Here is a 27,326-nt window from a genome sequence, read left to right as displayed (position 1 = left end):
AAGATATTCCCTTTTCCAGCATAGGCCTCAAAGCCCTCCAAATATCCACTTGCAGATTCTACACAAAGTGCGTTTCAGAACTGCTCTATCAAAAGGAAGTTTCAACCCTGTGAGTTGAATGCACACATCGCAAAGATGTTTCTGAGAATGCTTCTGTCTAGTTTTTAGGTGAAGATATTTCATTTCCCAGCAAAGGCCTCAAAACGCTCCAAATATCCACTTGCAGATTCTACAAAAGGAGTGTTTCAAAACTGCTCTTTCAAAAGGAAGGTTCAAGTCTGTGAGTTGAAGGCACTCATCACAAAGAAGTTGGTGAGAATGCTTCTGTCTACTTGGTATGTGAAGATATTTCCTCTTCCAGCACAGGCCTCCAAAAGCTCCAAACATCCCCTAGCAAATTCTGCAAAAAGAGTGTTTCAAAACTGCGCTCTCCAAAGGAAGAGTCCCCTCCGTGAGTTGAATGCATAAAGCACAGGGTAGTTTCTGAGAACGCTTCCGACTAGTTTTTAAGGGAAGATATTTCCTTTTCCAGTGTTGGCCTCTCGGCACACCGAATATCCCCTTGAAGATTCTACTCAAAGAGAGTTTCAAAACTGCTATAGCAAAGGGGAGCTTCAACTCTGTGAGTTGAATGCGCAGATCACAGAGAAGTTTCTGAGAATGCTTCTCTCTAGTTTTTATGTGAAGCTATTTCCTTTTCCAGCATAGGCCTCAAAGCGTTCCAAGTATCGACTTGCAGATTCTACAAAAAGAGCGTTTCAAAGCTGTTCTATCAAAAGGAAGGTTCAACTCTGTGAGTTGAATGCAGAAAGCACAGGGAAGTGTCGGAGAATGCTTCCGTCTAGGTTCTAAGTGAAGTTATTTCCTTTTCCAGGGTAGGACTCAAAGCACTCCAAATCTCCACTTGCAGATTCTACAAAAAGAGTGTTTCAAAACTGCTCTATCAAAAGGAAGGTTCAACTCGGTGAGTTGAATGCGCACATCAGAAAAGGTTCCTGAGAATGCTTCTGTCTAGTTTTCGTGTGAAGATATTTCCTTTTCCAGCATAGGCATCAAAGCGCCCTAGTGATCCCCTTGCAGATTCCACAAAAAGAGTGTCTCAAAACTCTTCTCTCGAAAGGAAGGTTCGACTCTGTGAGTAGAAGGCACTCATCGCAAAGAAGTTTCTGAGAAGAGTTCAATCTAGTTTTCATCGTAATGTATGTTCCTTTCCACTAGATGCCGCAATCGCACCAAATATCCACTTGCAGTTTCCACAAAAAGAGTCATGCAGAACCGCTCTACGAAAAGGAATGTTCAACACTGTGAGTTCAATCCCCACGTGACAAAGAAGTTTCGGAGAATGCTTCCGTCTAGTTTGTATGTGAAGATATTTCCTTTTCCAACTCCAGCCTCAACGCGTTCCAAATATCCACTTGCGAATACTACAAAAACAGTGTTTCAAAACTGGTCTATCAAAACGAAGGTTCAACTCTGTGAGTTGAATGCACTCACCACAAAGAAGTTTGTGAGAATGCTTCCATCTAGTTTTTATGCAATGTTATTTCCTTTTGCAGCGTAGGCCTCAAAGCGCTCCAATTATCCACTTGCAGACTCTACAAAAAGAGTGTTTCCAAACTGCTCTATCAAAAAGAAGGCTGAACTCTGTGAGTTGAATGCACAAAGCACAGGGAACTTTCTGAGAATGCCTTTGTCTCGTTTCTACGTGAAGACATTTCCTTTTCCAGCGTAGGCCTCAAAGCACTCCATACATCCACCTGAAGATTCTACTAAAAGAGTGTTTCCAAACTTCTCTCTCAAAAGGAAGGTTCTACTCTGTGAGTTCAATGCACACATGACCAAGACGTTTCTGAGAATGCTTCTGTCTAGCTTTTCTGTGAAGATATTTCCTTTTCCAGCCGAGGCCTCAAAGCGCTCCACATATCCACTTGCAGATTCTACAAAAAGAGTGTTTCAAAACTGCTCTTTCCAAAGGAAGCTTCAAGTCTGTGCGTTGAATGCCCTCATCGCAAAGAAGTTTCTGAGAATGCTTCTGTCTAGTTTATATGTGAAGATATTTCCTTTTCCAACATAGGCCTCAAAGCGCTCCAAATAAACACTTGCAGATTCTACAAAAGGAGTGTTTCAAAACTGTTCTCTCAAGAGGGACGTTCAAGTCTGTGAGTGGAACGCACTCATCACAAAGAAGTTTCTGAGAATCCATCTGTCTGGTTTCTATGTGATGATATTTCGTTTCCCAGCATTGGCCTCGAAGCGCTCCCAAGATCCTCATTCAGATGCCTCTAAAAGAGTGTTTCAGAACTTCTCTATCAAAAGGAAGGTTCAAGCCTGTGAGTTGAATGCACTCATCACACAGAAGTTTCTGAGAAGGCTTCTGTCTAGTTTCTATGTGAAGATATTTCCCTTTCCATCATAGGCCTCAAATCGCTCCAAATATCCACTTGCAGATGTTACAAAAAGGCTGTTTCCAAACGGCTCTATCAAAAGGCCGGTTCAACTCTGTGAGTTGAATGCACACATCGCAAAGAAGTTTCTGAGAATGCTTCTGTCTAGTGTTTATGTGAAGATATTCCCTTTTCCAGCATAGGCCTCAAAGCCCTCCAAATATCCACTTGCAGATTCTACACAAAGTGCGTTTCAGAACTGCTCTATCAAAAGGAAGGTTCAACCCTGTGAGTTGAATGCACACATCGCAAAGATGTTTCTGAGAATGCTTCTGTCTAGTTTTTAGGTGAAGATATTTCATTTCCCAGCAAAGGCCTCAAAACGCTCCAAATATCCACTTGCAGATTCTACAAAAGGAGTGTTTCAAAACTGCTCTTTCAAAAGGAAGGTTCAAGTCTGTGAGTTGAAGGCACTCATCACAAAGAAGTTGGTGAGAATGCTTCTGTCTACTTGGTATGTGAAGATATTTCCTCTTCCAGCACAGGCCTCCAAAAGCTCCAAACATCCCCTAGCAAATTCTGCAAAAAGAGTGTTTCAAAACTGCGCTCTCCAAAGGAAGAGTCCCCTCCGTGAGTTGAATGCATAAAGCACAGGGTAGTTTCTGAGAACGCTTCCGACTAGTTTTTAAGGGAAGATATTTCCTTTTCCAGTGTTGGCCTCTCGGCACACCGAATATCCCCTTGAAGATTCTACTCAAAGAGAGTTTCACAACTGCTATAGCAAAGGGGAGCTTCAACTCTGTGAGTTGAATGCGCAGATCACAGAGAAGTTTCTGAGAATGCTTCTCTCTAGTTTTTATGTGAAGCTATTTCCTTTTCCAGCATAGGCCTCAAAGCGTTCCAAGTATCGACTTGCAGATTCTACAAAAAGAGCGTTTCAAAGCTGTTCTATCAAAAGGAAGGTTCAACTCTGTGAGTTGAATGCAGAAAGCACAGGGAAGTCTCTGAGAATGCTTCCGTCTAGGTTCTAAGTGAAGTTATTTCCTTTTCCAGGGTAGGACTCAAAGCACTCCAAATCTCCACTTGCAGATTCTACAAAAAGAGTGTTTCAAAACTGCTCTATCAAAAGGAAGGTTCAACTCGGTGAGTTGAATGCGCACATCAGAAAAGGTTCCTGAGAATGCTTCTGTCTAGTTTTCGTGTGAAGATATTTCCTTTTCCAGCATAGGCATCAAAGCGCCCTAGTGATCCCCTTGCAGATTCCACAAAAAGAGTGTCTCAAAACTCTTCTCTCGAAAGGAAGGTTCGACTCTGTGAGTAGAAGGCACTCATCGCAAAGAAGTTTCTGAGAAGAGTTCAATCTAGTTTTCATCGTAATGTATGTTCCTTTCCACTAGATGCCGCAATCGCACCAAATATCCACTTGCAGTTTCCACAAAAAGAGTCATGCAGAACCGCTCTACGAAAAGGAATGTTCAACACTGTGAGTTCAATCCCCACGTGACAAAGAAGTTTCGGAGAATGCTTCCGTCTAGTTTGTATGTGAAGATATTTCCTTTTCCAACTCCAGCCTCAACGCGCTCCAAATATCCACTTGCGAATACTACAAAAACAGTGTTTCAAAACTGGTCTATCAAAACGAAGGTTCAACTCTGTGAGTTGAATGCACTCACCACAAAGAAGTTTGTGAGAATGCTTCCATCTAGTTTTTATGCAATGTTATTTCCTTTTGCAGCGTAGGCCTCAAAGCGCTCCAATTATCCACTTGCAGACTCTACAAAAAGAGTGTTTCCAAACTGCTCTATCAAAAAGAAGGCTGAACTCTGTGAGTTGAATGCACAAAGCACAGGGAACTTTCTGAGAATGCCTTTGTCTCGTTTCTACGTGAAGACATTTCCTTTTCCAGCGTAGGCCTCAAAGCACTCCATACATCCACCTGAAGATTCTACTAAAAGAGTGTTTCCAAACTTCTCTCTCAAAAGGAAGGTTCTACTCTGTGAGTTCAATGCACACATGACCAAGACGTTTCTGAGAATGCTTCTGTCTAGCTTTTCTGTGAAGATATTTTCTTTTCCAGCCGAGGCCTCAAAGCGCCCCACATATCCACTTGCAGATTCTACAAAAAGAGTGTTTCAAAACTGCTCTTTCCAAAGGAAGCTTCAAGTCTGTGCGTTGAATGCCCTCATCGCAAAGAAGTTTCTGAGAATGCTTCTGTCTAGTTTATATGTGAAGGTATTTCCTTTTCCAACATAGGCCTCAAAGCGCTCCAAATAAACACTTGCAGATTCTACAAAAGGAGTGTTTCAAAACTGTTCTCTCAAGAGGGACGTTCAAGTCTGTGAGTGGAACGCACTCATCACAAAGAAGTTTCTGAGAATCCATCTGTCTGGTTTCTATGTGATGATATTTCGTTTCCCAGCATTGGCCTCGAAGCGCTCCCAAGATCCTCATTCAGATGCCTCTAAAAGAGTGTTTCAGAACTTCTCTATCAAAAGGAAGGTTCAAGCCTGTGAGTTGAATGCACTCATCACACAGAAGTTTCTGAGAAGGCTTCTGTCTAGTTTCTATGTGAAGATATTTCCCTTTCCATCATAGGCCTCAAATCGCTCCAAATATCCACTTGCAGATGTTACAAAAAGGCTGTTTCCAAACGGCTCTATCAAAAGGCCGGTTCAACTCTGTGAGTTGAATGCACACATCGCAAAGAAGTTTCTGAGAATGCTTCTGTCTAGTGTTTATGTGAAGATATTCCCTTTTCCAGCATAGGCCTCAAAGCCCTCCAAATATCCACTTGCAGATTCTACACAAAGTGCGTTTCAGAACTGCTCTATCAAAAGGAAGGTTCAACCCTGTGAGTTGAATGCACACATCGCAAAGATGTTTCTGAGAATGCTTCTGTCTAGTTTTTAGGTGAAGATATTTCATTTCCCAGCAAAGGCCTCAAAACGCTCCAAATATCCACTTGCAGATTCTACAAAAGGAGTGTTTCAAAACTGCTCTTTCAAAAGGAAGGTTCAAGTCTGTGAGTTGAAGGCACTCATCACAAAGAAGTTGGTGAGAATGCTTCTGTCTACTTGGTATGTGAAGATATTTCCTCTTCCAGCACAGGCCTCCAAAAGCTCCAAACATCCCCTAGCAAATTCTGCAAAAAGAGTGTTTCAAAACTGCGCTCTCCAAAGGAAGAGTCCCCTCCGTGAGTTGAATGCATAAAGCACAGGGTAGTTTCTGAGAACGCTTCCGACTAGTTTTTAAGGGAAGATATTTCCTTTTCCAGTGTTGGCCTCTCGGCACACCGAATATCCCCTTGAAGATTCTACTCAAAGAGAGTTTCAAAACTGCTATAGCAAAGGGGAGCTTCAACTCTGTGAGTTGAATGCGCAGATCACAGAGAAGTTTCTGAGAATGCTTCTCTCTAGTTTTTATGTGAAGCTATTTCCTTTTCCAGCATAGGCCTCAAAGCGTTCCAAGTATCGACTGGCAGATTCTACAAAAAGAGCGTTTCAAAGCTGTTCTATCAAAAGGAAGGTTCAACTCTGTGAGTTGAATGCAGAAAGCACAGGGAAGTGTCGGAGAATGCTTCCGTCTAGGTTCTAAGTGAAGTTATTTCCTTTTCCAGGGTAGGACTCAAAGCACTCCAAATCTCCACTAGCAGATTCTACAAAAAGAGTGTTTCAAAACTGCTCTATCAAAAGGAAGGTTCAACTCGGTGAGTTGAATGCGCACATCAGAAAAGGTTCCTGAGAATGCTTCTGTCTAGTTTTCGTGTGAAGATATTTCCTTTTCCAGCATAGGCATCAAAGCGCCCTAGTGATCCCCTTGCAGATTCCACAAAAAGAGTGTCTCAAAACTCTTCTCTCGAAAGGAAGGTTCGACTCTGTGAGTAGAAGGCACTCATCGCAAAGAAGTTTCTGAGAAGAGTTCAATCTAGTTTTCATCGTAATGTATGTTCCTTTCCACTAGATGCCGCAATCGCACCAAATATCCACTTGCAGTTTCCACAAAAAGAGTCATGCAGAACCGCTCTACGAAAAGGAATGTTCAACACTGTGAGTTCAATCCCCACGTGACAAAGAAGTTTCGGAGAATGCTTCCGTCTAGTTTGTATGTGAAGATATTTCCTTTTCCAACTCCAGCCTCAACGCGCTCCAAATATCCACTTGCGAATACTACAAAAACAGTGTTTCAAAACTGGTCTATCAAAACGAAGGTTCAACTCTGTGAGTTGAATGCACTCACCACAAAGAAGTTTGTGAGAATGCTTCCATCTAGTTTTTATGCAATGTTATTTCCTTTTGCAGCGTAGGCCTCAAAGCGCTCCAATTATCCACTTGCAGACTCTACAAAAAGAGTGTTTCCAAACTGCTCTATCAAAAAGAAGGCTGAACTCTGTGAGTTGAATGCACAAAGCACAGGGAACTTTCTGAGAATGCCTTTGTCTCGTTTCTACGTGAAGACATTTCCTTTTCCAGCGTAGGCCTCAAAGCACTCCATACATCCACCTGAAGATTCTACTAAAAGAGTGTTTCCAAACTTCTCTCTCAAAAGGAAGGTTCTACTCTGTGAGTTCAATGCACACATGACCAAGACGTTTCTGAGAATGCTTCTGTCTAGCTTTTCTGTGAAGATATTTTCTTTTCCAGCCGAGGCCTCAAAGCGCCCCACATATCCACTTGCAGATTCTACAAAAAGAGTGTTTCAAAACTGCTCTTTCCAAAGGAAGCTTCAAGTCTGTGCGTTGAATGCCCTCATCGCAAAGAAGTTTCTGAGAATGCTTCTGTCTAGTTTATATGTGAAGGTATTTCCTTTTCCAACATAGGCCTCAAAGCGCTCCAAATAAACACTTGCAGATTCTACAAAAGGAGTGTTTCAAAACTGTTCTCTCAAGAGGGACGTTCAAGTCTGTGAGTGGAACGCACTCATCACAAAGAAGTTTCTGAGAATCCATCTGTCTGGTTTCTATGTGATGATATTTCGTTTCCCAGCATTGGCCTCGAAGCGCTCCCAAGATCCTCATTCAGATGCCTCTAAAAGAGTGTTTCAGAACTTCTCTATCAAAAGGAAGGTTCAAGCCTGTGAGTTGAATGCACTCATCACACAGAAGTTTCTGAGAAGGCTTCTGTCTAGTTTCTATGTGAAGATATTTCCCTTTCCATCATAGGCCTCAAATCGCTCCAAATATCCACTTGCAGATGTTACAAAAAGGCTGTTTCCAAACGGCTCTATCAAAAGGCCGGTTCAACTCTGTGAGTTGAATGCACACATCGCAAAGAAGTTTCTGAGAATGCTTCTGTCTAGTGTTTATGTGAAGATATTCCCTTTTCCAGCATAGGCCTCAAAGCCCTCCAAATATCCACTTGCAGATTCTACACAAAGTGCGTTTCAGAACTGCTCTATCAAAAGGAAGGTTCAACCCTGTGAGTTGAATGCACACATCGCAAAGATGTTTCTGAGAATGCTTCTGTCTAGTTTTTAGGTGAAGATATTTCATTTCCCAGCAAAGGCCTCAAAACGCTCCAAATATCCACTTGCAGATTCTACAAAAGGAGTGTTTCAAAACTGCTCTTTCAAAAGGAAGGTTCAAGTCTGTGAGTTGAAGGCACTCATCACAAAGAAGTTGGTGAGAATGCTTCTGTCTACTTGGTATGTGAAGATATTTCCTCTTCCAGCACAGGCCTCCAAAAGCTCCAAACATCCCCTAGCAAATTCTGCAAAAAGAGTGTTTCAAAACTGCGCTCTCCAAAGGAAGAGTCCCCTCCGTGAGTTGAATGCATAAAGCACAGGGTAGTTTCTGAGAACGCTTCCGACTAGTTTTTAAGGGAAGATATTTCCTTTTCCAGTGTTGGCCTCTCGGCACACCGAATATCCCCTTGAAGATTCTACTCAAAGAGAGTTTCAAAACTGCTATAGCAAAGGGGAGCTTCAACTCTGTGAGTTGAATGCGCAGATCACAGAGAAGTTTCTGAGAATGCTTCTCTCTAGTTTTTATGTGAAGCTATTTCCTTTTCCAGCATAGGCCTCAAAGCGTTCCAAGTATCGACTGGCAGATTCTACAAAAAGAGCGTTTCAAAGCTGTTCTATCAAAAGGAAGGTTCAACTCTGTGAGTTGAATGCAGAAAGCACAGGGAAGTGTCGGAGAATGCTTCCGTCTAGGTTCTAAGTGAAGTTATTTCCTTTTCCAGGGTAGGACTCAAAGCACTCCAAATCTCCACTTGCAGATTCTACAAAAAGAGTGTTTCAAAACTGCTCTATCAAAAGGAAGGTTCAACTCGGTGAGTTGAATGCGCACATCAGAAAAGGTTCCTGAGAATGCTTCTGTCTAGTTTTCGTGTGAAGATATTTCCTTTTCCAGCATAGGCATCAAAGCGCCCTAGTGATCCCCTTGCAGATTCCACAAAAAGAGTGTCTCAAAACTCTTCTCTCGAAAGGAAGGTTCGACTCTGTGAGTAGAAGGCACTCATCGCAAAGAAGTTTCTGAGAAGAGTTCAATCTAGTTTTCATCGTAATGTATGTTCCTTTCCACTAGATGCCGCAATCGCACCAAATATCCACTTGCAGTTTCCACAAAAAGAGTCATGCAGAACCGCTCTACGAAAAGGAATGTTCAACACTGTGAGTTCAATCCCCACGTGACAAAGAAGTTTCGGAGAATGCTTCCGTCTAGTTTGTATGTGAAGATATTTCCTTTTCCAACTCCAGCCTCAACGCGCTCCAAATATCCACTTGCGAATACTACAAAAACAGTGTTTCAAAACTGGTCTATCAAAACGAAGGTTCAACTCTGTGAGTTGAATGCACTCACCACAAAGAAGTTTGTGAGAATGCTTCCATCTAGTTTTTATGCAATGTTATTTCCTTTTGCAGCGTAGGCCTCAAAGCGCTCCAATTATCCACTTGCAGACTCTACAAAAAGAGTGTTTCCAAACTGCTCTAGCAAAAAGAAGGCTGAACTCTGTGAGTTGAATGCACAAAGCACAGGGAACTTTCTGAGAATGCCTTTGTCTCGTTTCTACGTGAAGACATTTCCTTTTCCAGCGTAGGCCTCAAAGCACTCCATACATCCACCTGAAGATTCTACTAAAAGAGTGTTTCCAAACTTCTCTCTCAAAAGGAAGGTTCTACTCTGTGAGTTCAATGCACACATGACCAAGACGTTTCTGAGAATGCTTCTGTCTAGCTTTTCTGTGAAGATATTTTCTTTTCCAGCCGAGGCCTCAAAGCGCCCCACATATCCACTTGCAGATTCTACAAAAAGAGTGTTTCAAAACTGCTCTTTCCAAAGGAAGCTTCAAGTCTGTGCGTTGAATGCCCTCATCGCAAAGAAGTTTCTGAGAATGCTTCTGTCTAGTTTATATGTGAAGGTATTTCCTTTTCCAACATAGGCCTCAAAGCGCTCCAAATAAACACTTGCAGATTCTACAAAAGGAGTGTTTCAAAACTGTTCTCTCAAGAGGGACGTTCAAGTCTGTGAGTGGAACGCACTCATCACAAAGAAGTTTCTGAGAATCCATCTGTCTGGTTTCTATGTGATGATATTTCGTTTCCCAGCATTGGCCTCGAAGCGCTCCCAAGATCCTCATTCAGATGCCTCTAAAAGAGTGTTTCAGAACTTCTCTATCAAAAGGAAGGTTCAAGCCTGTGAGTTGAATGCACTCATCACACAGAAGTTTCTGAGAAGGCTTCTGTCTAGTTTCTATGTGAAGATATTTCCCTTTCCATCATAGGCCTCAAATCGCTCCAAATATCCACTTGCAGATGTTACAAAAAGGCTGTTTCCAAACGGCTCTATCAAAAGGCCGGTTCAACTCTGTGAGTTGAATGCACACATCGCAAAGAAGTTTCTGAGAATGCTTCTGTCTAGTGTTTATGTGAAGATATTCCCTTTTCCAGCATAGGCCTCAAAGCCCTCCAAATATCCACTTGCAGATTCTACACAAAGTGCGTTTCAGAACTGCTCTATCAAAAGGAAGGTTCAACCCTGTGAGTTGAATGCACACATCGCAAAGATGTTTCTGAGAATGCTTCTGTCTAGTTTTTAGGTGAAGATATTTCATTTCCCAGCAAAGGCCTCAAAACGCTCCAAATATCCACTTGCAGATTCTACAAAAGGAGTGTTTCAAAACTGCTCTTTCAAAAGGAAGGTTCAAGTCTGTGAGTTGAAGGCACTCATCACAAAGAAGTTGGTGAGAATGCTTCTGTCTACTTGGTATGTGAAGATATTTCCTCTTCCAGCACAGGCCTCCAAAAGCTCCAAACATCCCCTAGCAAATTCTGCAAAAAGAGTGTTTCAAAACTGCGCTCTCCAAAGGAAGAGTCCCCTCCGTGAGTTGAATGCATAAAGCACAGGGTAGTTTCTGAGAACGCTTCCGACTAGTTTTTAAGGGAAGATATTTCCTTTTCCAGTGTTGGCCTCTCGGCACACCGAATATCCCCTTGAAGATTCTACTCAAAGAGAGTTTCAAAACTGCTATAGCAAAGGGGAGCTTCAACTCTGTGAGTTGAATGCGCAGATCACAGAGAAGTTTCTGAGAATGCTTCTCTCTAGTTTTTATGTGAAGCTATTTCCTTTTCCAGCATAGGCCTCAAAGCGTTCCAAGTATCGACTGGCAGATTCTACAAAAAGAGCGTTTCAAAGCTGTTCTATCAAAAGGAAGGTTCAACTCTGTGAGTTGAATGCAGAAAGCACAGGGAAGTGTCGGAGAATGCTTCCGTCTAGGTTCTAAGTGAAGTTATTTCCTTTTCCAGGGTAGGACTCAAAGCACTCCAAATCTCCACTTGCAGATTCTACAAAAAGAGTGTTTCAAAACTGCTCTATCAAAAGGAAGGTTCAACTCGGTGAGTTGAATGCGCACATCAGAAAAGGTTCCTGAGAATGCTTCTGTCTAGTTTTCGTGTGAAGATATTTCCTTTTCCAGCATAGGCATCAAAGCGCCCTAGTGATCCCCTTGCAGATTCCACAAAAAGAGTGTCTCAAAACTCTTCTCTCGAAAGGAAGGTTCGACTCTGTGAGTAGAAGGCACTCATCGCAAAGAAGTTTCTGAGAAGAGTTCAATCTAGTTTTCATCGTAATGTATGTTCCTTTCCACTAGATGCCGCAATCGCACCAAATATCCACTTGCAGTTTCCACAAAAAGAGTCATGCAGAACCGCTCTACGAAAAGGAATGTTCAACACTGTGAGTTCAATCCCCACGTGACAAAGAAGTTTCGGAGAATGCTTCCGTCTAGTTTGTATGTGAAGATATTTCCTTTTCCAACTCCAGCCTCAACGCGCTCCAAATATCCACTTGCGAATACTACAAAAACAGTGTTTCAAAACTGGTCTATCAAAACGAAGGTTCAACTCTGTGAGTTGAATGCACTCACCACAAAGAAGTTTGTGAGAATGCTTCCATCTAGTTTTTATGCAATGTTATTTCCTTTTGCAGCGTAGGCCTCAAAGCGCTCCAATTATCCACTTGCAGACTCTACAAAAAGAGTGTTTCCAAACTGCTCTAGCAAAAAGAAGGCTGAACTCTGTGAGTTGAATGCACAAAGCACAGGGAACTTTCTGAGAATGCCTTTGTCTCGTTTCTACGTGAAGACATTTCCTTTTCCAGCGTAGGCCTCAAAGCACTCCATACATCCACCTGAAGATTCTACTAAAAGAGTGTTTCCAAACTTCTCTCTCAAAAGGAAGGTTCTACTCTGTGAGTTCAATGCACACATGACCAAGACGTTTCTGAGAATGCTTCTGTCTAGCTTTTCTGTGAAGATATTTTCTTTTCCAGCCGAGGCCTCAAAGCGCCCCACATATCCACTTGCAGATTCTACAAAAAGAGTGTTTCAAAACTGCTCTTTCCAAAGGAAGCTTCAAGTCTGTGCGTTGAATGCCCTCATCGCAAAGAAGTTTCTGAGAATGCTTCTGTCTAGTTTATATGTGAAGGTATTTCCTTTTCCAACATAGGCCTCAAAGCGCTCCAAATAAACACTTGCAGATTCTACAAAAGGAGTGTTTCAAAACTGTTCTCTCAAGAGGGACGTTCAAGTCTGTGAGTGGAACGCACTCATCACAAAGAAGTTTCTGAGAATCCATCTGTCTGGTTTCTATGTGATGATATTTCGTTTCCCAGCATTGGCCTCGAAGCGCTCCCAAGATCCTCATTCAGATGCCTCTAAAAGAGTGTTTCAGAACTTCTCTATCAAAAGGAAGGTTCAAGCCTGTGAGTTGAATGCACTCATCACACAGAAGTTTCTGAGAAGGCTTCTGTCTAGTTTCTATGTGAAGATATTTCCCTTTCCATCATAGGCCTCAAATCGCTCCAAATATCCACTTGCAGATGTTACAAAAAGGCTGTTTCCAAACGGCTCTATCAAAAGGCCGGTTCAACTCTGTGAGTTGAATGCACACATCGCAAAGAAGTTTCTGAGAATGCTTCTGTCTAGTGTTTATGTGAAGATATTCCCTTTTCCAGCATAGGCCTCAAAGCCCTCCAAATATCCACTTGCAGATTCTACACAAAGTGCGTTTCAGAACTGCTCTATCAAAAGGAAGGTTCAACCCTGTGAGTTGAATGCACACATCGCAAAGATGTTTCTGAGAATGCTTCTGTCTAGTTTTTAGGTGAAGATATTTCATTTCCCAGCAAAGGCCTCAAAACGCTCCAAATATCCACTTGCAGATTCTACAAAAGGAGTGTTTCAAAACTGCTCTTTCAAAAGGAAGGTTCAAGTCTGTGAGTTGAAGGCACTCATCACAAAGAAGTTTGTGAGAATGCTTCTGTCTACTTGGTATGTGAAGATATTACCTCTTCCAGCACAGGCCTCCAAAAGCTCCAAACATCCCCTAGCAAATTCTGCAAAAAGAGTGTTTCAAAACTGCGCTCTCCAAAGGAAGAGTCCCCTCCGTGAGTTGAATGCATAAAGCACAGGGTAGTTTCTGAGAACGCTTCCGACTAGTTTTTAAGGGAAGATATTTCCTTTTCCAGTGTTGGCCTCTCGGCACACCGAATATCCCCTTGAAGATTCTACTCAAAGAGAGTTTCAAAACTGCTATAGCAAAGGGGAGCTTCAACTCTGTGAGTTGAATGCGCAGATCACAGAGAAGTTTCTGAGAATGCTTCTCTCTAGTTTTTATGTGAAGCTATTTCCTTTTCCAGCATAGGCCTCAAAGCGTTCCAAGTATCGACTGGCAGATTCTACAAAAAGAGCGTTTCAAAGCTGTTCTATCAAAAGGAAGGTTCAACTCTGTGAGTTGAATGCAGAAAGCACAGGGAAGTGTCGGAGAATGCTTCCGTCTAGGTTCTAAGTGAAGTTATTTCCTTTTCCAGGGTAGGACTCAAAGCACTCCAAATCTCCACTTGCAGATTCTACAAAAAGAGTGTTTCAAAACTGCTCTATCAAAAGGAAGGTTCAACTCGGTGAGTTGAATGCGCACATCAGAAAAGGTTCCTGAGAATGCTTCTGTCTAGTTTTCGTGTGAAGATATTTCCTTTTCCAGCATAGGCATCAAAGCGCCCTAGTGATCCCCTTGCAGATTCCACAAAAAGAGTGTCTCAAAACTCTTCTCTCGAAAGGAAGGTTCGACTCTGTGAGTAGAAGGCACTCATCGCAAAGAAGTTTCTGAGAAGAGTTCAATCTAGTTTTCATCGTAATGTATGTTCCTTTCCACTAGATGCCGCAATCGCACCAAATATCCACTTGCAGTTTCCACAAAAAGAGTCATGCAGAACCGCTCTACGAAAAGGAATGTTCAACACTGTGAGTTCAATCCCCACGTGACAAAGAAGTTTCGGAGAATGCTTCCGTCTAGTTTGTATGTGAAGATATTTCCTTTTCCAACTCCAGCCTCAACGCGCTCCAAATATCCACTTGCGAATACTACAAAAACAGTGTTTCAAAACTGGTCTATCAAAACGAAGGTTCAACTCTGTGAGTTGAATGCACTCACCACAAAGAAGTTTGTGAGAATGCTTCCATCTAGTTTTTATGCAATGTTATTTCCTTTTGCAGCGTAGGCCTCAAAGCGCTCCAATTATCCACTTGCAGACTCTACAAAAAGAGTGTTTCCAAACTGCTCTAGCAAAAAGAAGGCTGAACTCTGTGAGTTGAATGCACAAAGCACAGGGAACTTTCTGAGAATGCCTTTGTCTCGTTTCTACGTGAAGACATTTCCTTTTCCAGCGTAGGCCTCAAAGCACTCCATACATCCACCTGAAGATTCTACTAAAAGAGTGTTTCCAAACTTCTCTCTCAAAAGGAAGGTTCTACTCTGTGAGTTCAATGCACACATGACCAAGACGTTTCTGAGAATGCTTCTGTCTAGCTTTTCTGTGAAGATATTTCCTTTTCCAGCCGAGGCCTCAAAGCGCTCCACATATCCACTTGCAGATTCTACAAAAAGAGTGTTTCAAAACTGCTCTTTCCAAAGGAAGCTTCAAGTCTGTGCGTTGAATGCCCTCATCGCAAAGAAGTTTCTGAGAATGCTTCTGTCTAGTTTATATGTGAAGATATTTCCTTTTCCAACATAGGCCTCAAAGCGCTCCAAATAAACACTTGCAGATTCTACAAAAGGAGTGTTTCAAAACTGTTCTCTCAAGAGGGACGTTCAAGTCTGTGAGTGGAACGCACTCATCACAAAGAAGTTTCTGAGAATCCATCTGTCTGGTTTCTATGTGATGATATTTCGTTTCCCAGCATTGGCCTCGAAGCGCTCCCAAGATCCTCATTCAGATGCCTCTAAAAGAGTGTTTCAGAACTTCTCTATCAAAAGGAAGGTTCAAGCCTGTGAGTTGAATGCACTCATCACACAGAAGTTTCTGAGAAGGCTTCTGTCTAGTTTCTATGTGAAGATATTTCCCTTTCCATCATAGGCCTCAAATCGCTCCAAATATCCACTTGCAGATGTTACAAAAAGGCTGTTTCCAAACGGCTCTATCAAAAGGCCGGTTCAACTCTGTGAGTTGAATGCACACATCGCAAAGAAGTTTCTGAGAATGCTTCTGTCTAGTGTTTATGTGAAGATATTCCCTTTTCCAGCATAGGCCTCAAAGCCCTCCAAATATCCACTTGCAGATTCTACACAAAGTGCGTTTCAGAACTGCTCTATCAAAAGGAAGGTTCAACCCTGTGAGTTGAATGCACACATCGCAAAGATGTTTCTGAGAATGCTTCTGTCTAGTTTTTAGGTGAAGATATTTCATTTCCCAGCAAAGGCCTCAAAACGCTCCAAATATCCACTTGCAGATTCTACAAAAGGAGTGTTTCAAAACTGCTCTTTCAAAAGGAAGGTTCAAGTCTGTGAGTTGAAGGCACTCATCACAAAGAAGTTTGTGAGAATGCTTCTGTCTACTTGGTATGTGAAGATATTACCTCTTCCAGCCTAGGCCTCCAAAAGCTCCAAACATCCCCTAGCAAATTCTGCAAAAAGAGTGTTTCAAAACTGCGCTCTCCAAAGGAAGAGTCCCCTCCGTGAGTTGAATGCATAAAGCACAGGGTAGTTTCTGAGAACGCTTCCGACTAGTTTTTAAGGGAAGATATTTCCTTTTCCAGTGTTGGCCTCTCGGCACACCGAATATCCCCTTGAAGATTCTACTCAAAGAGAGTTTCAAAACTGCTATAGCAAAGGGGAGCTTCAACTCTGTGAGTTGAATGCGCAGATCACAGAGAAGTTTCTGAGAATGCTTCTCTCTAGTTTTTATGTGAAGCTATTTCCTTTTCCAGCATAGGCCTCAAAGCGTTCCAAGTATCGACTTGCAGATTCTACAAAAAGAGCGTTTCAAAGCTGTTCTATCAAAAGGAAGGTTCAACTCTGTGAGTTGAATGCAGAAAGCACAGGGAAGTCTCTGAGAATGCTTCCGTCTAGGTTCTAAGTGAAGTTATTTCCTTTTCCAGGGTAGGACTCAAAGCACTCCAAATCTCCACTTGCAGATTCTACAAAAAGAGTGTTTCAAAACTGCTCTATCAAAAGGAAGGTTCAACTCGGTGAGTTGAATGCGCACATCAGAAAAGGTACCTGAGAATGCTTCTGTCTAGTTTTCGTGTGAAGATATTTCCTTTTCCAGCATAGGCATCAAAGCGCCCTAGTGATCCCCTTGCAGATCCCACAAAAAGAGTGTCTCAAAACTCTTCTCTCGAAAGGAAGGTTCGACTCTGTGAGTAGAAGGCACTCATCGCAAAGAAGTTTCTGAGAAGAGTTCAATCTAGTTCTCATCGTAATGTATGTTCCTTTCCACTAGATGCCGCAATCGCACCAAATATCCACTTGCAGTTTCCACAAAAAGAGTCATGCAGAACCGCTCTACGAAAAGGAATGTTCAACACTGTGAGTTCAATCCCCACGTGACAAAGAAGTTTCGGAGAATGCTTCCGTCTAGTTTGTATGTGAAGATATTTCCTTTTCCAACTCCAGCCTCAAAGCGCTCCAAATATCCACTTGCGAATACTACAAAAACAGTGTTTCAAAACTGGTCTATGAAAACGAAGGTTCAACTCTGTGAGTTGAATGCACTCACCACAAAGAAGTTTGTGAGAATGCTTCCATCTAGTTTCTATGCAATGTTATTTCCTTTTGCAGCGTAGGCCTCAAAGCGCTCCAATTATCCACTTGCAGACTCTACAAAAAGAGTGTTTCCAAACTGCTCTAGCAAAAAGAAGGCTGAACTCTGTGAGTTGAATGCACAAAGCCCAGGGAACTTTCTGAGAATGCCTTTGTGTCCTTTCTACGTGAAGACATTTCCTTTTCCAGCATAGGCCTCAAAGCACTCCATACATCCACCTGAAGATTCTACTAAAAGAGTGTTTCCAAACTTCTCTATCAAAAGGAAGGTTCTACTCTGTGAGTTCAATGCACACATGACCAAGACGTTTCTGAGAATGCTTCTGTCTAGCTTTTCTGTGAAGATATTTCCTTTTCCAGCCGAGGCCTCAAAGCGCTCCACATATCCACTTGCAGATTCTACAAAAAGAGTGTTTCAAAACTGCTCTTTCCAAAGGAAGCTTCAAGTCTGTGCGTTGAATGCCCTCATCGCAAAGAAGTTTCTGAGAATGCTTCTGTCTAGTTTATATGTGAAGATATTTCCTTTTCCAACATAGGCCTCAAAGCGCTCCAAATAAACACTTGCAGATTCTACAAAAGGAGTGTTTCAAAACTGTTCTCTCAAGAGGGACGTTCAAGTCTGTGAGTGGAACGCACTCATCACAAAGAAGTTTCTGAGAATCCATCTGTCTGGTTTCTATGTGATGATATTTCGTTTCCCAGCATTGGTCTGGAAGCGCTCCCAAGATCCTCATTCAGATGCCTCTAAAAGAGTGTTTCAAAACTTCTCTATCAAAAGGAAGGTTCAAGCCTGTGAGTTGAATGCACTCATCACACAGAAGTTTCTGAGAAGGCTTCTGTCTAGTTTCTATGTGAAGATATTTCCCTTTCCATCATAGGCTTCAAATCGCTCCAAACATCCACTTGCAGATGTTACAAAAAGGCTGTTTCCAAACGGCTCTATCAAAAGGCCGGTTCAACTCTGTGAGTTGAATGCACACATCACAAAGAAGTTTCTGAGAATGCTTCTGTCTAGTGTTTATGTGAAGATATTCCCTTTTCCAGCATAGGCCTCAAAGCCCTCCAAATATCCACTTGCAGATTCTACACAAAGTGCGTTTCAGAACTGCTCTATCAAAAGGAAGGTTCAACCCTGTGAGTTGAATGCACACATCGCAAAGATGTTTCTGAGAATGCTTCTGTCTAGTTTTTAGGTGAAGATATTTCATTTCCCAGCAAAGGCCTCAAAACGCTCCAAATATCCACTTGCAGATTCTACAAAAGGAGTGTTTCAAAACTGCTCTTTCAAAAGGAAGGTTCAAGTCTGTGAGTTGAAGGCACTCATCACAAAGAAGTTTGTGAGAATGCTTCTGTCTACTTGGTATGTGAAGATATTTCGTCTTCCAGCAGAGGCCTCCAAAAGCTCCAAACATCCCCTAGCAAATTCTGCAAAAAGAGAGTTTCAAAACTGCGCTCTCCAAAGGAAGAGTGCCCTCTGTGAGTTGAATGCATAAAGCACAGGGTAGTTTCTGAGAACGCTTCCGTCTAGTTTTTAAGGGAAGATATTTCCTTTTCCAGTGTTGGCCTCTCGGCACACCGAATATCCCCTTGAAGATTCTGCTCAAAGAGAGTTTCAAAACTGCTATAGCAAAGGGGAGCGTCAACTCTGTGAGTTGAATGCGTAGATCACAGAGAAGTTACTGAGAATGCTTCTCTCTAGTTTTTATGTGAAGGTATTTCCTTTTCCAGCATAGGCCTCAAAGCGTTCCAAGTATCGACTTGCAGATTCTACAAAAGGAGCGTTTCAAAGCTGTTCTATCAAAAGGAAGGTTCAACTCTGTGAGTTGAATGCAGAAAGCACAGGGAAGTCTCTGAGAATGCTTCCGTCTAGGTTCTAAGTGAAGTTATTTCCTTTTCCAGGGTAGGACTCAAAGCACTCCAAATCTCCACTTGCAGATTCTACAAAAAGAGTGTTTCAAAACTGCTCTATCAAAAGGAAGGTTCAACTCGGTGAGTTGAATGCGCACATCAGAAAAGGTACCTGAGAATGCTTCTGTCTAGTTTTCGTGTGAAGATATTTCCTTTTCCAGCATAGGCATCAAAGCGCCCGAGTGATCCCCTTGCAGATCCCACAAAAAGAGTGTCTCAAAACTCTTCTCTCGAAAGGAAGGTTCGACTCTGTGAGTAGAAGGCACTCATCGCAAAGAAGTTTCTGAGAAGAGTTCAATCTAGTTTTCATCGTAATGTATGTTCCTTTCCACTAGATGCCGCAATCGCACCAAATATCCACTTGCAGTTTCCACAAAAAGAGTCATGCAGAACCGCTCTACGAAAAGGAATGCTCAACACTGTGAGTTCAATCCCCACGTGACAAAGAAGTTTCGGAGGATGCTTCCGTCTAGTTTGTATGTGAAGATATTTCCTTTTCCAACTCCAGCCTCAACGCGCTCCAAATATCCACTTGCGAATACTACAAAAACAGTGTTTCAAAACTGGTCTATCAAAACGAAGGTTCAACTCTGTGAGTTGAATGCACTCACCACAAAGAAGTTTGTGAGAATGCTTCCATCTAGTTTTTATGCAATGTTATTTCCTTTTGCAGCGTAGGCCTCAAAGCGCTCCAATTATCCACTTGCAGACTCTACAAAAAGAGTGTTTCCAAACTGCTCTAGCAAAAAGAAGGCTGAACTCTGTGAGTTGAATGCACAAAGCCCAGGGAACTTTCTGAGAATGCCTTTGTCTCGTTTCTACGTGAAGACATTTCCTTTTCCAGCGTAGGCCTCAAAGCACTCCATACATCCACCTGAAGATTCTACTAAAAGAGTGTTTCCAAACTTCTCTATCAAAAGGAGGGTTCTACTCTGTGAGTTCAATGCACACATGACCAAGACGTTTCTGAGAATGCTTCTGTCTAGTTTTTCTGTGAAGATATTTCCTTTTCCAGCCGAGGCCTCAAAGCGCTCCACATATCCACTTGCAGATTCTACCAAAAGAGTGTTTCAAAACTGCTCTTTCCAAAGGAAGCTTCAAGTCTGTGCGTTGAATGCCCTCATCGCAAAGAAGTTTCTGAGAATGCTTCTGTCTAGTTTATATGTGAAGATATTTCCTTTTCCAACATAGGCCTCAAAGCGCTCCAAATAAACACTTGCAGATTCTACAAAAGGAGTGTTTCAAAACTGTTCTCTCAAGAGGGACGTTCAAGTCTGTGAGTGGAACGCAGTCATCACAAAGAAGTTTCTGAGAATCCATCTGTCTGGTTTCTATGTGATGATATTTCGTTTCCCAGCATTGGCCTCGAAGCGCTCCCAAGATCCTCATTCAGCTGCCTGTAAAAGAGTGTTTCAAAACTTCTCTATCAAAAGGAAGGTTCAAGCCTGTGAGTTGAATGCACTCATCACACAGAAGTTTCTGAGAAGGCTTCTGTCTAGTTTCTATGTGGAGATATTTCCCTTTCCATCATAGGCCTCAAATCGCTCCAAATATCCACTTGCAGATGTTACAAAAAGGCTGTTTCCAAACGGCTCTATCGAAAGGCCGGTTCAACTCTGTGAGTTGAATGCACACATCGCAAAGAAGTTTCTGAGAATGCTTCTGTCTAGTGTTTATGTGAAGATATTCCCTTTTCCAGCATAGGCCTCAAAGCCCTCCAAATATCCACTTGCAGATTCTACACAAAGTGCGTTTCAGAACTGCTCTATCAAAAGGAAGGTTCAACCCTGTGAGTTGAATGCACACATCGCAAAGATGTTTCTGAGAATGCTTCTGTCTAGTTTTTAGGTGAAGATATTTCATTTCCCAGCAAAGGCCTCAAAACGCTCCAAATATCCACTTGCAGATTCTACAAAAGGAGTGTTTCAAAACTGCTCTTTCAAAAGGAAGGTTCAAGTCTGTGAGTTGAAGGCACTCATCACAAAGAAGTTTGTGAGAATGCTTCTGTCTACTTGGTATGTGAAGATATTTCCTCTTCCAGCCTAGGCCTCCAAAAGCTCCAAACATCCCCTAGCAAATTCTGCAAAAAGAGTGTTTCAAAACTGCGCTCTCCAAAGGAAGAGTCCCCTCCGTGAGTTGAATGCATAAAGCACAGGGTAGTTTCTGAGAACGCTTCCGACTAGTTTTTAAGGGAAGATATTTCCTTTTCCAGTGTTGGCCTCTCGGCACACCGAATATCCCCTTGAAGATTCTACTCAAAGAGAGTTTCAAAACTGCTATAGCAAAGGGGAGCTTCAACTCTGTGAGTTGAATGCGCAGATCACAGAGAAGTTTCTGAGAATGCTTCTCTCTAGTTTTTATGTGAAGCTATTTCCTTTTCCAGCATAGGCCTCAAAGCGTTCCAAGTATCGACTTGCAGATTCTACAAAAAGAGCGTTTCAAAGCTGTTCTATCAAAAGGAAGGTTCAACTCTGTGAGTTGAATGCAGAAAGCACAGGGAAGTCTCTGAGAATGCTTCCGTCTAGGTTCTAAGTGAAGTTATTTCCTTTTCCAGGGTAGGACTCAAAGCACTCCAAATCTCCACTTGCAGATTCTACAAAAAGAGTGTTTCAAAACTGCTCTATCAGAAGGAAGGTTCAACTCAGTGAGTTGAATGCGCACATCAGAAAAGGTACCTGAGAATGCTTCTGTCTAGTTTTCGTGTGAAGATATTTCCTTTTCCAGCATAGGCATCAAAGCGCCCTAGTGATCCCCTTGCAGATCCCACAAAAAGAGTGTCTCAAAACTCTTCTCTCGAAAGGAAGGTTCGACTCTGTGAGTAGAAGGCACTCATCGCAAAGAAGTTTCTGAGAAGAGTTCAATCTAGTTTTCATCGTAATGTATGTTCCTTTCCACTAGATGCCGCAATCGCACCAAATATCCACTTGCAGTTTCCACAAAAAGAGTCATGCAGAACCGCTCTACGAAAAGGAATGTTCAACACTGTGAGTTCAATCCCCACGTGACAAAGAAGTTTCGGAGAATGCTTCCGTCTAGTTTGTATGTGAAGATATTTCCTTTTCCAACTCCAGCCTCAAAGCGTTCCAAATATCCACTTGCGAATACTACAAAAACAGTGTTTCAAAACTGGTCTATCAAAACGAAGGTTCAACTCTGTGAGTTGAATGCACTCACCACAAAGAAGTTTGTGAGAATGCTTCCATCTAGTTTCTATGCAATGTTATTTCCTTTTGCAGCGTAGGCCTCAAAGCGCTCCAATTATCCACTTGCAGACTCTACAAAAAGAGTGTTTCCAAACTGCTCTAGCAAAAAGAAGGCTGAACTCTGTGAGTTGAATGCACAAAGCACAGGGAACTTTCTGAGAATGCCTTTGTGTCCTTTCTACGTGAAGACATTTCCTTTTCCAGCATAGGCCTCAAAGCACTCCATACATCCACCTGAAGATTCTACTAAAAGAGTGTTTCCAAACTTCTCTATCAAGAGGAAGGTTCTACTCTGTGAGTTCAATGCACACATGACCAAGACGTTTCTGAGAATGCTTCTGTCTAGCTTTTCTGTGAAGATATTTTCTTTTCCAGCCGAGGCCTCAAAGCGCCCCACATATCCACTTGCAGATTCTACAAAAAGAGTGTTTCAAAACTGCTCTTTCCAAAGGAAGCTTCAAGTCTGTGCGTTGAATGCCCTCATCGCAAAGAAGTTTCTGAGAATGCTTCTGTCTAGTTTATATGTGAAGGTATTTCCTTTTCCAACATAGGCCTCAAAGCGCTCCAAATAAACACTTGCAGATTCTACAAAAGGAGTGTTTCAAAACTGTTCTCTCAAGAGGGACGTTCAAGTCTGTGAGTGGAACGCACTCATCACAAAGAAGTTTCTGAGAATCCATCTGTCTGGTTTCTATGTGATGATATTTCGTTTCCCAGCATTGGCCTCGAAGCGCTCCCAAGATCCTCATTCAGATGCCTCTAAAAGAGTGTTTCAGAACTTCTCTATCAAAAGGAAGGTTCAAGCCTGTGAGTTGAATGCACTCATCACACAGAAGTTTCTGAGAAGGCTTCTGTCTAGTTTCTATGTGAAGATATTTCCCTTTCCATCATAGGCCTCAAATCGCTCCAAATATCCACTTGCAGATGTTACAAAAAGGCTGTTTCCAAACGGCTCTATCAAAAGGCCGGTTCAACTCTGTGAGTTGAATGCACACATCGCAAAGAAGTTTCTGAGAATGCTTCTGTCTAGTGTTTATGTGAAGATATTCCCTTTTCCAGCATAGGCCTCAAAGCCCTCCAAATATCCACTTGCAGATTCTACACAAAGTGCGTTTCAGAACTGCTCTATCAAAAGGAAGGTTCAACCCTGTGAGTTGAATGCACACATCGCAAAGATGTTTCTGAGAATGCTTCTGTCTAGTTTTTAGGTGAAGATATTTCATTTCCCAGCAAAGGCCTCAAAACGCTCCAAATATCCACTTGCAGATTCTACAAAAGGAGTGTTTCAAAACTGCTCTTTCAAAAGGAAGGTTCAAGTCTGTGAGTTGAAGGCACTCATCACAAAGAAGTTTGTGAGAATGCTTCTGTCTACTTGGTATGTGAAGATATTTCCTCTTCCACAACAGGCCTCCAAAAGCTCCAAACATCCCCTAGCAAATTCTGCAAAAAGAGTGTTTCAAAACTGCGCTCTCCAAAGGAAGAGTCCCCTCCGTGAGTTGAATGCATAAAGCACAGGGTAGTTTCTGAGAACGCTTCCGACTAGTTTTTAAGGGAAGATATTTCCTTTTCCAGTGTTGGCCTCTCGGCACACCGAATATCCCCTTGAAGATTCTACTCAAAGAGAGTTTCAAAACTGCTATAGCAAAGGGGAGCTTCAACTCTGTGAGTTGAATGCGCAGATCACAGAGAAGTTTCTGAGAATGCTTCTCTCTAGTTTTTATGTGAAGCTATTTCCTTTTCCAGCATAGGCCTCAAAGCGTTCCAAGTATCGACTGGCAGATTCTACAAAAAGAGCGTTTCAAAGCTGTTCTATCAAAAGGAAGGTTCAACTCTGTGAGTTGAATGCAGAAAGCACAGGGAAGTGTCGGAGAATGCTTCCGTCTAGGTTCTAAGTGAAGTTATTTCCTTTTCCAGGGTAGGACTCAAAGCACTCCAAATCTCCACTTGCAGATTCTACAAAAAGAGTGTTTCAAAACTGCTCTATCAAAAGGAAGGTTCAACTCGGTGAGTTGAATGCGCACATCAGAAAAGGTTCCTGAGAATGCTTCTGTCTAGTTTTCGTGTGAAGATATTTCCTTTTCCAGCATAGGCATCAAAGCGCCCTAGTGATCCCCTTGCAGATTCCACAAAAAGAGTGTCTCAAAACTCTTCTCTCGAAAGGAAGGTTCGACTCTGTGAGTAGAAGGCACTCATCGCAAAGAAGTTTCTGAGAAGAGTTCAATCTAGTTTTCATCGTAATGTATGTTCCTTTCCACTAGATGCCGCAATCGCACCAAATATCCACTTGCAGTTTCCACAAAAGGAGTCATGCAGAACCGCTCTACGAAAAGGAATGTTCAACACTGTGAGTTCAATCCCCACGTGACAAAGAAGTTTCGGAGAATGCTTCCGTCTAGTTTGTATGTGAAGATATTTCCTTTTCCAACTCCAGCCTCAACGCGCTCCAAATATCCACTTGCGAATACTACAAAAACAGTGTTTCAAAACTGGTCTATCAAAACGAAGGTTCAACTCTGTGAGTTGAATGCACTCACCACAAAGAAGTTTGTGAGAATGCTTCCATCTAGTTTTTATGCAATGTTATTTCCTTTTGCAGCGTAGGCCTCAAAGCGCTCCAATTATCCACTTGCAGACTCTACAAAAAGAGTGTTTCCAAACTGCTCTATCAAAAAGAAGGCTGAACTCTGTGAGTTGAATGCACAAAGCACAGGGAACTTTCTGAGAATGCCTTTGTCTCGTTTCTACGTGAAGACATTTCCTTTTCCAGCGTAGGCCTCAAAGCACTCCATACATCCACCTGAAGATTCTACTAAAAGAGTGTTTCCAAACTTCTCTCTCAAAAGGAAGGTTCTACTCTGTGAGTTCAATGCACACATGACCAAGACGTTTCTGAGAATGCTTCTGTCTAGCTTTTCTGTGAAGATATTTCCTTTTCCAGCCGAGGCCTCAAAGCGCTCCACATATCCACTTGCAGATTCTACAAAAAGAGTGTTTCAAAACTGCTCTTTCCAAAGGAAGCTTCAAGTCTGTGCGTTGAATGCCCTCATCGCAAAGAAGTTTCTGAGAATGCTTCTGTCTAGTTTATATGTGAAGATATTTCCTTTTCCAACATAGGCCTCAAAGCGCTCCAAATAAACACTTGCAGATTCTACAAAAGGAGTGTTTCAAAACTGTTCTCTCAAGAGGGACGTTCAAGTCTGTGAGTGGAACGCACTCATCACAAAGAAGTTTCTGAGAATCCATCTGTCTGGTTTCTATGTGATGATATTTCGTTTCCCAGCATTGGCCTCGAAGCGCTCCCAAGATCCTCATTCAGATGCCTCTAAAAGAGTGTTTCAGAACTTCTCTATCAAAAGGAAGGTTCAAGCCTGTGAGTTGAATGCACTCATCACACAGAAGTTTCTGAGAAGGCTTCTGTCTAGTTTCTATGTGAAGATATTTCCCTTTCCATCATAGGCCTCAAATCGCTCCAAATATCCACTTGCAGATGTTACAAAAAGGCTGTTTCCAAACGGCTCTATCAAAAGGCCGGTTCAACTCTGTGAGTTGAATGCACACATCGCAAAGAAGTTTCTGAGAATGCTTCTGTCTAGTGTTTATGTGAAGATATTCCCTTTTCCAGCATAGGCCTCAAAGCCCTCCAAATATCCACTTGCAGATTCTACACAAAGTGCGTTTCAGAACTGCTCTATCAAAAGGAAGGTTCAACCCTGTGAGTTGAATGCACACATCGCAAAGATGTTTCTGAGAATGCTTCTGTCTAGTTTTTAGGTGAAGATATTTCATTTCCCAGCAAAGGCCTCAAAACGCTCCAAATATCCACTTGCAGATTCTACAAAAGGAGTGTTTCAAAACTGCTCTTTCAAAAGGAAGGTTCAAGTCTGTGAGTTGAAGGCACTCATCACAAAGAAGTTTGTGAGAATGCTTCTGTCTACTTGGTATGTGAAGATATTTCCTCTTCCAGCGTAGGCCTCCAAAAGCTCCAAACATCCCCTAGCAAATTCTGCAAAAAGAGTGTTTCAAAACTGCGCTCTCCAAAGGAAGAGTCCCCTCCGTGAGTTGAATGCATAAAGCACAGGGTAGTTTCTGAGAACGCTTCCGTCTAGTTTTTAAGGGAAGATATTTCCTTTTCCAGTGTTGGCCTCTCGGCACACCGAATATCCCCTTGAAGATTCTACTCAAAGAGAGTTTCAAAACTGCTATAGCAAAGGGGAGCTTCAACTCTGTGAGTTGAATGCGCAGATCACAGAGAAGTTTCTGAGAATGCTTCTCTCTAGTTTTTATGTGAAGCTATTTCCTTTTCCAGCATAGGCCTCAAAGCGTTCCAAGTATCGACTTGCAGATTCTACAAAAAGAGCGTTTCAAAGCTGTTCTATCAAAAGGAAGGTTCAACTCTGTGAGTTGAATGCAGAAAGCACAGGGAAGTGTCGGAGAATGCTTCCGTCTAGGTTCTAAGTGAAGTTATTTCCTTTTCCAGGGTAGGACTCAAAGCACTCCAAATCTCCACTTGCAGATTCTACAAAAAGAGTGTTTCAAAACTGCTCTATCAAAAGGAAGGTTCAACTCGGTGAGTTGAATGCGCACATCAGAAAAGGTTCCTGAGAATGCTTCTGTCTAGTTTTCGTGTGAAGATATTTCCTTTTCCAGCATAGGCATCAAAGCGCCCTAGTGATCCCCTTGCAGATTCCACAAAAAGAGTGTCTCAAAACTCTTCTCTCGAAAGGAAGGTTCGACTCTGTGAGTAGAAGGCACTCATCGCAAAGAAGTTTCTGAGAAGAGTTCAATCTAGTTTTCATCGTAATGTATGTTCCTTTCCACTAGATGCCGCAATCGCACCAAATATCCACTTGCAGTTTCCACAAAAAGAGTCATGCAGAACCGCTCTACGAAAAGGAATGTTCAACACTGTGAGTTCAATCCCCACGTGACAAAGAAGTTTCGGAGAATGCTTCCGTCTAGTTTGTATGTGAAGATATTTCCTTTTCCAACTCCAGCCTCAACGCGCTCCAAATATCCACTTGCGAATACTACAAAAACAGTGTTTCAAAACTGGTCTATCAAAACGAAGGTTCAACTCTGTGAGTTGAATGCACTCACCACAAAGAAGTTTGTGAGAATGCTTCCATCTAGTTTTTATGCAATGTTATTTCCTTTTGCAGCGTAGGCCTCAAAGCGCTCCAATTATCCACTTGCAGACTCTACAAAAAGAGTGTTTCCAAACTGCTCTATCAAAAAGAAGGCTGAACTCTGTGAGTTGAATGCACAAAGCACAGGGAACTTTCTGAGAATGCCTTTGTCT

The sequence above is a fragment of the Pongo abelii genome, chromosome 3, assembly GCF_028885655.2.
Source record: "Pongo abelii isolate AG06213 chromosome 3, NHGRI_mPonAbe1-v2.0_pri, whole genome shotgun sequence".
NCBI classification, from domain to species: domain Eukaryota; kingdom Metazoa; phylum Chordata; class Mammalia; order Primates; family Hominidae; genus Pongo; species Pongo abelii.
Note: the sequence above shows the minus strand (reverse complement) of the source record.